Here is an 11,390-nt window from a genome sequence, read left to right as displayed (position 1 = left end):
ATATATATATACACCGATAAGGCGCTATATAAAATAAATGCTTATTATTATCATTATTATTATTATTATAGGTGTGTAGGGAGTGTGACACATAGAAATACTGTGAATGGGTGATTGTTGGACGGCATGGATTCAGTGGGCCGAAGGGCCTGTTTACCCGCTGTATCCCTAAGTGAATAGTCAAGAGTGATTATTTTCACATGTCCTAACAGATCAACCAAAATTCTTACTTGCAGTAGCACAACAGAATATCTAAACTTAGGGCTTTGTAAACAATATAATAAAAGATAAGACACATATATACACACACACATATATATATACACACACACACACATGCAGACACATATATATATATATATATATATATATATATACACAAACATGCATATACACATACACACGTATGTGTGTGGTGTGTGTGCAAGCATGGGTGTCTTTTCATTTGTTTTATTGTTTACAGATATTTATATATATATATATATATATATATATATATATATATATATATATATATACACATATATATACATACTCTAAAAGTAAAACACAAAAGACACATTTTCTAGTTTGAGCAAAAAAGGGGAAAAAGGGGTTTGGAGCTGGAATCTATTGTGCTGGAAACTCCCATCTTGGTGACAATGTAAAATAACAAAAGCCCCTCTAATTGTGGAATCAGATTTAGCACTGACTGACAAATGGTTTATTTGTAAAGTTGGGAGCATTTAAGAGAAACACAATGCATGGATTGTTGCATTTCCTCCAAAGTCATTAGAATGAGTCGATAATTCAAAGTCACAGACACAACAGCCACAGGTCTGTGCCCCCAGTCCTGGAAAACCTCCAGCACCTCGAGACACAAAGTCCTGGAGTAACTCAGCAGATCAGGCCGGATCCCTGGAGAACACGGATAGGTGATGTTTCATACAATGCTGGTGTAACTCAGCAGGTCAGGCGGCTTCCCTGGAGAACACGGATAGGTAGGTGATGTTTCATACAATGCTGGTGTAACTCAGCAGGTCAGGCGGCATCTCTGGACAACATGGATAGGTGACCTTTTTGGTCGGGTCATTTCTTCGGGCAAATGGTTCCAGCTTAGATGGAGCATCTTGGATGGCTGTGTGATTCTGTGGCTCCAGTAGGCTGAGGGGATCACCAAAGTGGTCCTCCCTTCCATTGATTCCATCTACACTATGCTGCCCAGGCAAGGCCACCAGCATAATCAAGGACCAGTCACACCGCGATCACTCCCTCTTCTGCTCCCTCCCATCAGGCAAGAGGTACAGAAGTGGTGAAAATGCACACCTCCAGATTCAGGGACAATTTCTTTACAGCTGTTATCAGGCAAGTGAATCATCCTATCACCAACTAGAGAGCAGTCCTGAGCCCCCAATCTACCTCATTGGAGACTCACGGACTATCTTTACTCAGTTTGTGGATAGGGTGAGCAGTTTTAAATACTTGGGAGTCCGCATCGCAGAGGATCTGACGTGGGCAACGCACATTGCCGCATTGGTGGGTAAGGCTAAGCAGCGTCTTTACCACCTTAGACAACTGAGGAAATTCAGAGTATCTCTGAGGATCCTTCATTGCTTCTACTCTGGGGCTGTAGAGAGCATCCTGTCCGGCAACATTACAGTCTGGTTTGGGAACAGCTCTGCCCAGGACAGGATGGCCCTGCAGAAAGTAGTGCGTTCGGCAGAATGCACCATGGGAACTACACCCATCCCCCTGCAGGACCTATACATCAGGAGGTGCAGATCCAGAGCAAGTAAGATCATGAGGGACCCCTGCCACCCCAGTAATGGACTGTTCCAGATGCTACGATCAGGCAAACGCCTCCACTCCGCTGTGAAAACGGAGAGGATGAGACGGAGCTTCTTCCCACAGGCCATCAGGACTGTCAACTTTTATAACCCCAGAGACTAAATTTTTGTCGACACTAATAGTAACTTATTAACTTTATTTATATGCTGTAACTGTAATTCTTTTTGTGCACAACCCGCAGGCATTGCCACTTTCATTTCACTGCACATCGTGTATGTGTATGTGACAAATAAATTTGACTTGACTTGACTTGACTTGACTTGATGTTTTCTTGCACTAAACGTTATTTTCTTTATCATGTATCTGCACACTGTGGACGGGTTGATTGTAATCATGTACAGTCTTTCCGCTGACTGGATAGCATGCAAAGAAAAGTTTTTTCGCTGTACTTCAGTACACGTCTCAATAATAAACTAAATTAGCTTAGTTTAATTTAGTTGAGATAGAGTGTGGAAACAGCATCTTCAGCGCATTGAGTCCACACCACCCAGCGATCATCTATTTACACTAGTTCTAACCCTAGGGGCAATTTACAGAAGCCAATTAACCTACAAACCCGCACATCTTTGGAGTGTGTTGAAAAACGGAGCACCTGGAGAAAACCCACATGGTCACGGGGAGAACATATAAACTCCATACAGACAGCATCTGTAGTCGGGATTGAACCAGGGTCTCTGGCGCAATAAGGCAACAACTCTACCGTGCTGCCAATGTTCAGTTTACTGTAGTTTATTGTACTGTAGCTGTTGTAAATTGGCTTTTGTAAATTTGTAAAATTGTGCCTGTTGTGTAGGATAATACTCGTGTACACACCTTTGATTGCTGGTCGGTGCGGACTCGTGGGCTGAAGGGCCTATTTCCACACTGTATCTCTAAACTAAACTAAACTAAAAACTAAACAAAATGTTCCAGATGACGTTGGTGCGAATTGGACCAACATCCTGGATTTGTTTTGCTGTTGCAGGAACCTCAGCCTCTGTTAGAGTTTCAGAGCCATTGTAAGCTGCCAAACAATCGCACAGCTGGAGGGACAGATGTGCAGTGGGGGGGAGCGTCAACACCATCACTAGAGGCCCTACTCCTGGCCTTCTCAGAGCTGGTGCACAGGGCTGTCGAATGTCAGCCTCTCTCCAAAGACTCGAACACAAAGTCCAGGGATACCTGACACCATGATAATAGTTGCGAAGATATTTAGTCAGAATCTGGTGAATCTGTGGAATTCATTTCCGCAGAAAGGTTTAAACTAAACCACACAAGTCTGAGGGGACCTCATTTGGACTGAATTTCGTCCAAAAAACTTGTTTTTTGGATGACAAATAAAGATATCTTGAATCTTGAATCTTCTTGAATCTTGAAGCTTACCGAATAGTGAAAGGCCTGAGTAGAGTGGATGTGGAGAGAACACTTCCACTAGTGGGAGAGTCTAGGACCAGAGGGCACAGCCTCAGAATAAAAGGATGTACCTTTGGAAGGCAGACGAGAAGGAATTTCTTTAACTACAGGGTTGTGAATCTGGGAATTCTTTGCCACAGACGGCTGTGGAGGACAAGTAATTGGGTATTTTTAAGGTGGAGATTGACAGATTCTTGATTAGTAAGGGGTTATGGGGAGAAGGCAGGAGGATGGGGTTGAGACGGAACGATTGATCAGCAATGATTGAATAGCAGAATAGATTTGATGTGCTGAATGGCATAATTCTGCTCCTATAACTAATGAATTTATGAATTTAAGAATAGAGCCCAATCTCATCATAGAAGAGTACAGCACAGTAACAGGCCCTTCAACATGATGCACATTAGACGGTAGTCTTCAGAGATACAGGGTGAAACATTCCTACAATTAAACATTCCTACAATCCTCCTCCACCCTCCCTGCTTCCTCCACTCCCCCCAACCCGGGGGTCTAACTGTGCAGTTAGCACCACAATATTTTTGCAATATCCATCACCAACAGTTGTGCAAGGAAATCATTTCCAAAGCTGTGGAAAAAGAAATCACATTTGTTTAATTTTTAATCAATTACTATTGTTGAGCCTTCTGCAAGGTCTTGCTTCCTTTACAGCTGTGAGCAGCTATTATTCAACAAGCCCATTCAACTCCTTTTGTCCCGATTCTCCTCATCAGAGTGTTTCCTGGTCTCTGAGATTTCACTGCCCCACAGTAAAGACCAACTTCATTTTGGTGGCTTCTTGCACATCCTCAACAGCACAGCCCCACTAGCACACCCCCACCAGAACATCCCCACCAGCAGCCCCCACCAGCACACCCCCACCAGAACATCCCCACCAGCAGCCCCCACCAGCACACCCCCACCAGAACATCCCCACCAGCACACCCCCACCAGCACACCCCCACCAGCACACCCCCACCAGCAGCCCCCACCAGAACATCCCCACTAGCACACCCCCACCAGAACATCCCCACCAGCAGCCCCCACCAGCACACCCCCACCAGAACATCCCCACCAGCAGCCCCCACTAGCACACCCCCACCAGAACATCCCCACCAGCAGCCCCCACCAGCACACCCCCACCAGAACATCCCCACCAGCAGCCCCCACCAGCACACCCCCACCAGAACATCCCCACCAGCAGCCCCCACCAGCACACCCCCACCAGCACACCCCCACCAGCACACCCCCACCAGAACATCCCCACCAGCACACCCCCACCAGAACATCCCCACCAGCACACCCCCACCAGCACACCCCCACCAGCACACCCCCACCAGCAGCCCCCACCGGCACATCCCCACCAGCACACCCCCACCAGAACATCCCCACCAGCAGCCCCCACCAGCACATCCCCACCAGCAGCCCCAACCAGCACACCCCCACCAGCAGCCCCCACCAGCACACCCCCACCAGCACACCCCCACCAGCAGCCCCCACCGGCACATCCCCACCAGCACACCCCCACCAGAACATCCCCACCAGCAGCCCCCACCAGCACACCCCCACCAGCACACCCCCACCAGCACACCCCCACCAGCACACCCCCACCAGAACATCCCCACCAGCAGCCCCCACCGGCACACCCCCACCAGCACACCCCCACCAGCACACCCCCACCAGCACACCCCCACCAGCACACCCCCACCAGCACACCCCCACCAGAACATCCCCACCAGCAGCCCCCACCAGCACACCCCCACCAGCACACCCCCACCAGCAGCCCCCACCGGCACATCCCCACCAGCACACCCCCACCAACACACCCCCACCAGCACACCCCCACCAGAACATCCCCACCAGCACACCCCCACCGGCACATCCCCACCAGCGCACCCCCACCAGCACACCCCCACCAGAACATCCCCACCAGCAGCCCCCACCGGCACATCCCCACCAGCACACCCCCACCAGCAGCCCCCACCGGCACATCCCCACCAGCACACCCCCACCAGCACACCCCCACCAGCACACCCCCACCAGAACATCCCCACCAGCACACCCCCACCGGCACATCCCCACCAGCACACCCCCACCAGCACACCCCCACCAGAACATCCCCACCAGCAGCCCCCACCGGCACATCCCCACCAGCACACCCCCACCAGCAGCCCCCACCGGCACATCCCCACCAGCACACCCCCACCAGCAGCCCCCACCGGCACATCCCCACCAGCACACCCCCACCAGCACACCCCCACCAGCACACCCCCACCAGAACATCCCCACCAGCAGCCCCCACCGGCACATCCCCACCAGCACACCCCCACCAGCACACCCCCACCAGCACACCCCCACCAGCAGCCCCCCACCGGCACAGCCCCACCAACAAACCCCCACCGGACACCCCCCACCAGCATGCCCCCACCAGCATGCCCCCACCAGCACGGCCTCACCAGCACGTCCCCACCAGCACGCCCCCACCAGCACACCCCCACTAGCACACCCCCACCAGCACGCCCCCACCAGCACACCCCCCACCAGCACGCCCCCACCAGCACACCCCCACCAGCACACCCCCACTAGCACACCCCCACCAGCACGCCCCCACCAGCACACCCCCACTAGCACGCCCCCACCAGCACACCCCCACTAGCACACCCCCCACCAGCACGCCCCCACCAGCACGCCCCCACCAGCACACCCCCACTAGCACACCCCCACTAGCACACCCCCACCAGCACACCCCCACCAGCACGCCCCCACCAGCACGCCCCCACCAGCACGCCCCCACCAGCACACCCCCACCAGCACACCCCCACTAGCACGCCCCCACCAGCACGCCCCCACCAGCACACCCCCACTAGCACACCCCCACTAGCACACCCCCACCAGCAGCCCCCCACCGACACAGCCCCACCAACACACTCCCACCAGCACACCCCCACCAGCACGCCCCCACCAGCACGCCCAAACCAGCACGCCCCCACCAGCACGTCCCCACCAGCACGCCCCCACCAGCACACCCCCACCAGCACGCCCTCACCAGCATGTCCCCACCAGCACATCCCCACCAGCATGCCCCCACCAGCACGCCCCCACCAGCACACCCCCCACCAGCACACCCCCACCAGCATGGCCCCACCACGCCCCCACCTGCACGGCCGCACCAGCACAGCCCCACTAGCACAGCCCCCAGCAGCACGCCCCCACCAGCACGCCCCCACCAGCACACCCCCACCAGCACGCCCCCACCAGCACGCCCCCACCAGCACACCCCCACCAGCACGCCCTCACCAGCATGTCCCCACCAGCACATCCCCACCAGCATGCCCCCACCAGCACGCCCCCACCAGCACACCGCCCACCAGCACACCCCCACCAGCAAGGCCCCACCATGCCCCCACCTGCACGGCAACACCAGCACAGCCCCACTAGCACAGCCCCCAGCAGCACACCCCCACCAGCACGCCCCACCAACACACCCCCAACAGCACGACCACAAGCATTCAATGGCCAAGAAAGTGCTGAGCCCTAACTGACGAGACAGACAGACAGGCACACAGAGAAAATGGGACTGAGTGAGTGAGTGAGTGAGAGAGAATGAGAGTGAGTGAGAGTGGGAGAAAGAGAGAATGGGAAGGAGCACCAGAGAAAAAAAAAGAAACTGAATGAGAGAATGAGAGAATTTTGTAGAGAGAGAGAGTGAGTGAAAAAAATGAATGATGGGGGAGTGTGGGAAAAAGAGAGAGAAAGAGAGAGAGAGAGAGAGAGAGAGAGAGAGAGAGAGAGAGAGAGAGAGAGAGAGAGAGAGAGAGAGAGAGAGAGAGAGAGTGTCATACAGCACAGAAAATTTGCTCCACAGGAACATGAAAACTCCACACAAACAGCACCCGAGGTCATGATCAACCCATGTCTCTGGCTCTGTGAGGCAGCAGCTCTACCAGCTGAGCCACCGTGCTGCCACTGTGCATATATTAAATGCCTTTAGTGCCAGAGGAGTGTGTGAGAATGAATTGAAAACTGTCTGTCTTGTAGAAAGAGAGAGGTGGAATAAATGGCTCCTGTTCAGACTGGAAGGAGATAACTAATGGATTATCGCAGGGACCAGTTCCTGGCCTCAATTGTTCACCATTTACATTGTCCTGGAGGAAGGAACAGTTTGTAAGGTTTTCAAATTTGCTGCTGAGACGAAAATAGGTGGAAGGGCATGTTGTGATAAGGATGTTGTGATTCAGCAACAGGATACAGAGTCACAGCGTCACACAGCACGGAAACAGGACCTTCAGCCCAACTCACCAATGCCAACCAACATGCCCTGTCTACACTAGTCCCACCTGCCCACGTTTGGCCCATATCCCTCTAAACCTTTCCTATCTATGTACCTTTCCATGTATATTTTAATTGCTGTTACTGTACCGGCCTCAACTTCTTTACTTTTTTATCCATATAAATTTTGTGTCAGAGAATTTTATTCTTTAGACTTTAGAGATACAGGGAAACAGGTTCATCAGCCCACTTAGTCGGCGCTGACCAGCGATCACCCCGTACACTAATTCCATCCTACTACACACTAGGGACAATTTACATGGCAAACGTACGTGCCTTTGGGATGTGGGAGAAAACCAGAAAACTGGAGGAAACCCACACAGTCACATGGAGAACGTCCAAACTCCATACAGACAGCACCCGAGGTCAGGATCAAACCCCCGGTCTTTGGTGGTGTGAGGCAGCGGCTCGACCCACTGCTACACTGTGCACCTCCATCTACACCATTGGGAAAGTAGTCAATCCGATCAAAGACTTGTCCTGTCCCACCCCAGCCATTCTTTCTACTCCCCGCTCCCGTCCGGCAGAAGGTGCAGAAGCTTGAAAGCGCGCACCACCAGACTCAGGAACAGATTCTTCCCCTCTGCTCTCAGGCTTCTGAACAGTCCTTCCATAAGCTAGGGTACTGTCCAATTCTCCTCTACCCCATTGAGGACATTGGACTTTGTCTCTGGAACTGATGCGCTACCATGCTGAGAACTATATTCTGCACTCTGTATCTTCCCCTTTGCTCTACCTATTGTACAAGTTTGGCTTGATTGTATTTATGCATTACGTTATCTGATCTGATTGAAAAGCTTTATTTTTGCATGCTATCCAATGTACATGTCACAATAATAAACCCTTGGTGTAAAAAACTCTCTCCACACATCTCTTTTAAAGTTTCCCCTTCACACCCTGAAGATATCTCTTCTAGTATTTGACATTTCCACTCTGGGATAAAGGTTCTGACTGTCTACCCTATCTATGCCTCTCATAATTTTATAAACTTCTATCAAGTCTCCTATCAGCCTCTGATGCTCCAGAGAAATTTAAATGGCTTTTTAAAAAAAAGGCTCAAAGTGCTGGAGTAACTCAGCATCTCTGGAGAACATGGATAGGTTTGGATCAGGGCCCTTCTTCAGACTGATGAGGGGGAGGGGGGAAGAAGGCTGGAAGAGGGTTGGGACAGAACAAGGGCTGGTGAGTGATAGGTGGAGAAACAAGGAACTGCAGATGCTGGTTTACAAAAAAAGGACACAAAGTGCAGAATTAACTCAGCGGGTCAGGCAGCATCTCTGGAAAATATGGATAGTCGATGTTTCGGGCTGAGACCCTTCTTCAGACTCAACATCTTTAGTCCAGACCAACATTAAGTCGTAGATTGCTCAGCAGAACGTTAGGACAAAATCTTGCAGACTGTTTGTGAATTGTTGAGGGAAATATCTTTAGTTGGGCCTAATTAGGGGATATCCTGTTTATCAAGATGTCCAAAAATAACCCTCTCCAACCCTTGCAGCCGCAGGTTTCCTCCCTCAGTTTACATACGATGATTTGAACAGGCGAGATCTTGGGGATTGGTTCTGTGTGTAGCATCACAATTACTGGAGCTTGTGTTCCACAGGTCCACCCTGTCTCTGCACCAAACTCCTTCCACCCCAACCTGCCTCCCTCACCCCCACTGTCTGACCCCTCATGACCAACTGTGTTCTCTATCTGAAGATGGGCCCCGCCGGATGGCACGGCGGTGCAGCGGTAGAGTTACTGCCTCACAGCGTCAGAGACCCGGGTTCAATCTGACCTCAGGTGCGGTCTGTACCGAGTTCGTATTTCTCCCTGTGATCGCGTGGGTTTTCTCCAGGTGCTCTGCTTTCCACCCACACTCGAGAGACGTACAGATTTGTAGGTTAATTGACTTTGGTAAAAATTGTCCATTGTCCCTAGTGTGTAGGATAGTGCTAGTGTACGGGGATCGCTGGTCGGCGCGGACTCAGTGGGCCGGAGGGCCTGTTACCACACTGTGTTTCTGAACGAAACTAAGACTCGAAACATCGCCTGTCCATTCCCTCTTCAGATGCTGCCTGACCCATCGAGTTCCTCCAGCACTCTGTGTTTTGCACCAGATTCCAGCATCTCCAGTTCCCCGTGTCTCCGTTTTCCTGCTCCACTGCAAATTCTCCTCAAAGTATTCTGATGCTGAGGAAAGACACAAAACGCTGGAGTAACCCAGCGGGTCAGCCAGCGTTTCTGGAGAAAAAGGGTGGGTGATGTTTCAAGTCGGAACCCTTTTTCAGACTAAAAGTAAAGGGGAGGGAATTGTAGGTAGGAAAAGTTCCTACTTTGAAGAAGTTCTCCTTCTCTCTCTGACGAGAGTTCTGTGAGGCCCTCTCTCACTGCTCCCCCATTGTGACCCAAACTCGCTACCACAGTGTCTCCCCTTCGAGTCCTAAGAAGGGTCTCAACTCAAAACGTCATCTGTCTATTTGCCTCCACAGATGCTGCTTGACCCGAGTTCCTCCAGCACTTTGTGTTTTGCTCAAGATCCCAGCATCTGCACTTCCCTGTGTCTCTGGCTCTCTCTGTATTCTCCCTAAGGATCCCCATTACCACACGCTCTGGACAGGGCGGTCAGTCCAGAGTCAAGAGTGTTTAATTGTCATATGTGCCGAAAACGAAACAATGAAATTCTTACTTGCAGCAGCAAAACTGGGTCTCTGAACACCATACTCAATAAATAACATAATTATCAAAAATCAATAAATAATCCCAATACCAATCCACTGACCAAAGTCAGTGCAACCAAAGAGAGTCCATATTTCATAATGTTGTGCAGTGTTCAAGAGCTTGATGGTTGTTGGGAAGAAGCTGCTCTTGAACTTGTAGGTCACAGTTTTCAGGCTCCTGTATCTTCTTCCTGATGGTAGCAGTGAAATGAGAGTTTGGCCAGGGTGGTGTGGGTCTGATGACGCTGGCTGTCTTTTTGAGGCAGTGCTCCCTGTAGATCCCTTCAATGGTGGGGAGGTCAGTACCCATGATAGACTGGGCAGTGTCCACCACTCTCTGTAATCTCCTTCATTCCTGGGTGTTCGAGCTGCCGAACCAGGGTAATTTACAACAGCCAGTTAGTCAGCTAACTTGCCGGTATGGGCTAGGAACTGCAGGTGCTGGTTTACATAAATAGACACAAACTGCTGGAGCGGGTCAGGCAATATCTCTGGAGAACATGGATAGATGATGCTTCTGGGTCGGGACCCTTCTTCAGACTGATTGCAGGGTCAGCGGGAGAGAAAGCTGGAAGAGAGGAGGGGCAGGACAAAGCATGGAGAGTGATAGGTGGATGCAGGTGAGGAGGGGGGAGGGGGTTGATAGGCAGATGGTTGATAGAAGGCCAGAGATGAATGTGCAACACGTATGAGATAAGTATAGAGGTGTTGTGAATCATGAAACCAGAGGAAGGTATATAGGTGGAGGGAAGGAAGAGGTGTGAGTCCAGGTGTGGTACAGGGAAGACAGGGGGAGGGGTGGAGTTGTCATTGATGAGATTATGGGTGAATAAAATGGGATTAATGTAAGATTGGCGTTAATGAGTAAACCAGGTGAGGAGATGCCTGGTTGCCTAGGAAGAACCCGCAGATAGACACAAAGTGCTGGAGTAACTCAGCGGGTCAGGCAGCATCTCTGGAGAAAAGGAATAGGTGATGTTTGGAGTCAAAATCCTTCTTCAGACTTCAAGAGTCATTTTGTGTCGGAACCATTTCTGAACAAGTGTCTCTGGCCTTTGTCCAACCATCTGTCTATCATTATCCTCCCCTCACCTGTATCCACCTATCACTTGCCCAGCTTTGTCCCGCCCCATCTTTCCTCCA

This window comes from Rhinoraja longicauda, chromosome 14 (assembly GCF_053455715.1).
Source record: "Rhinoraja longicauda isolate Sanriku21f chromosome 14, sRhiLon1.1, whole genome shotgun sequence".
Taxonomy (NCBI): domain Eukaryota; kingdom Metazoa; phylum Chordata; class Chondrichthyes; order Rajiformes; family Arhynchobatidae; genus Rhinoraja; species Rhinoraja longicauda.
Note: the sequence above shows the minus strand (reverse complement) of the source record.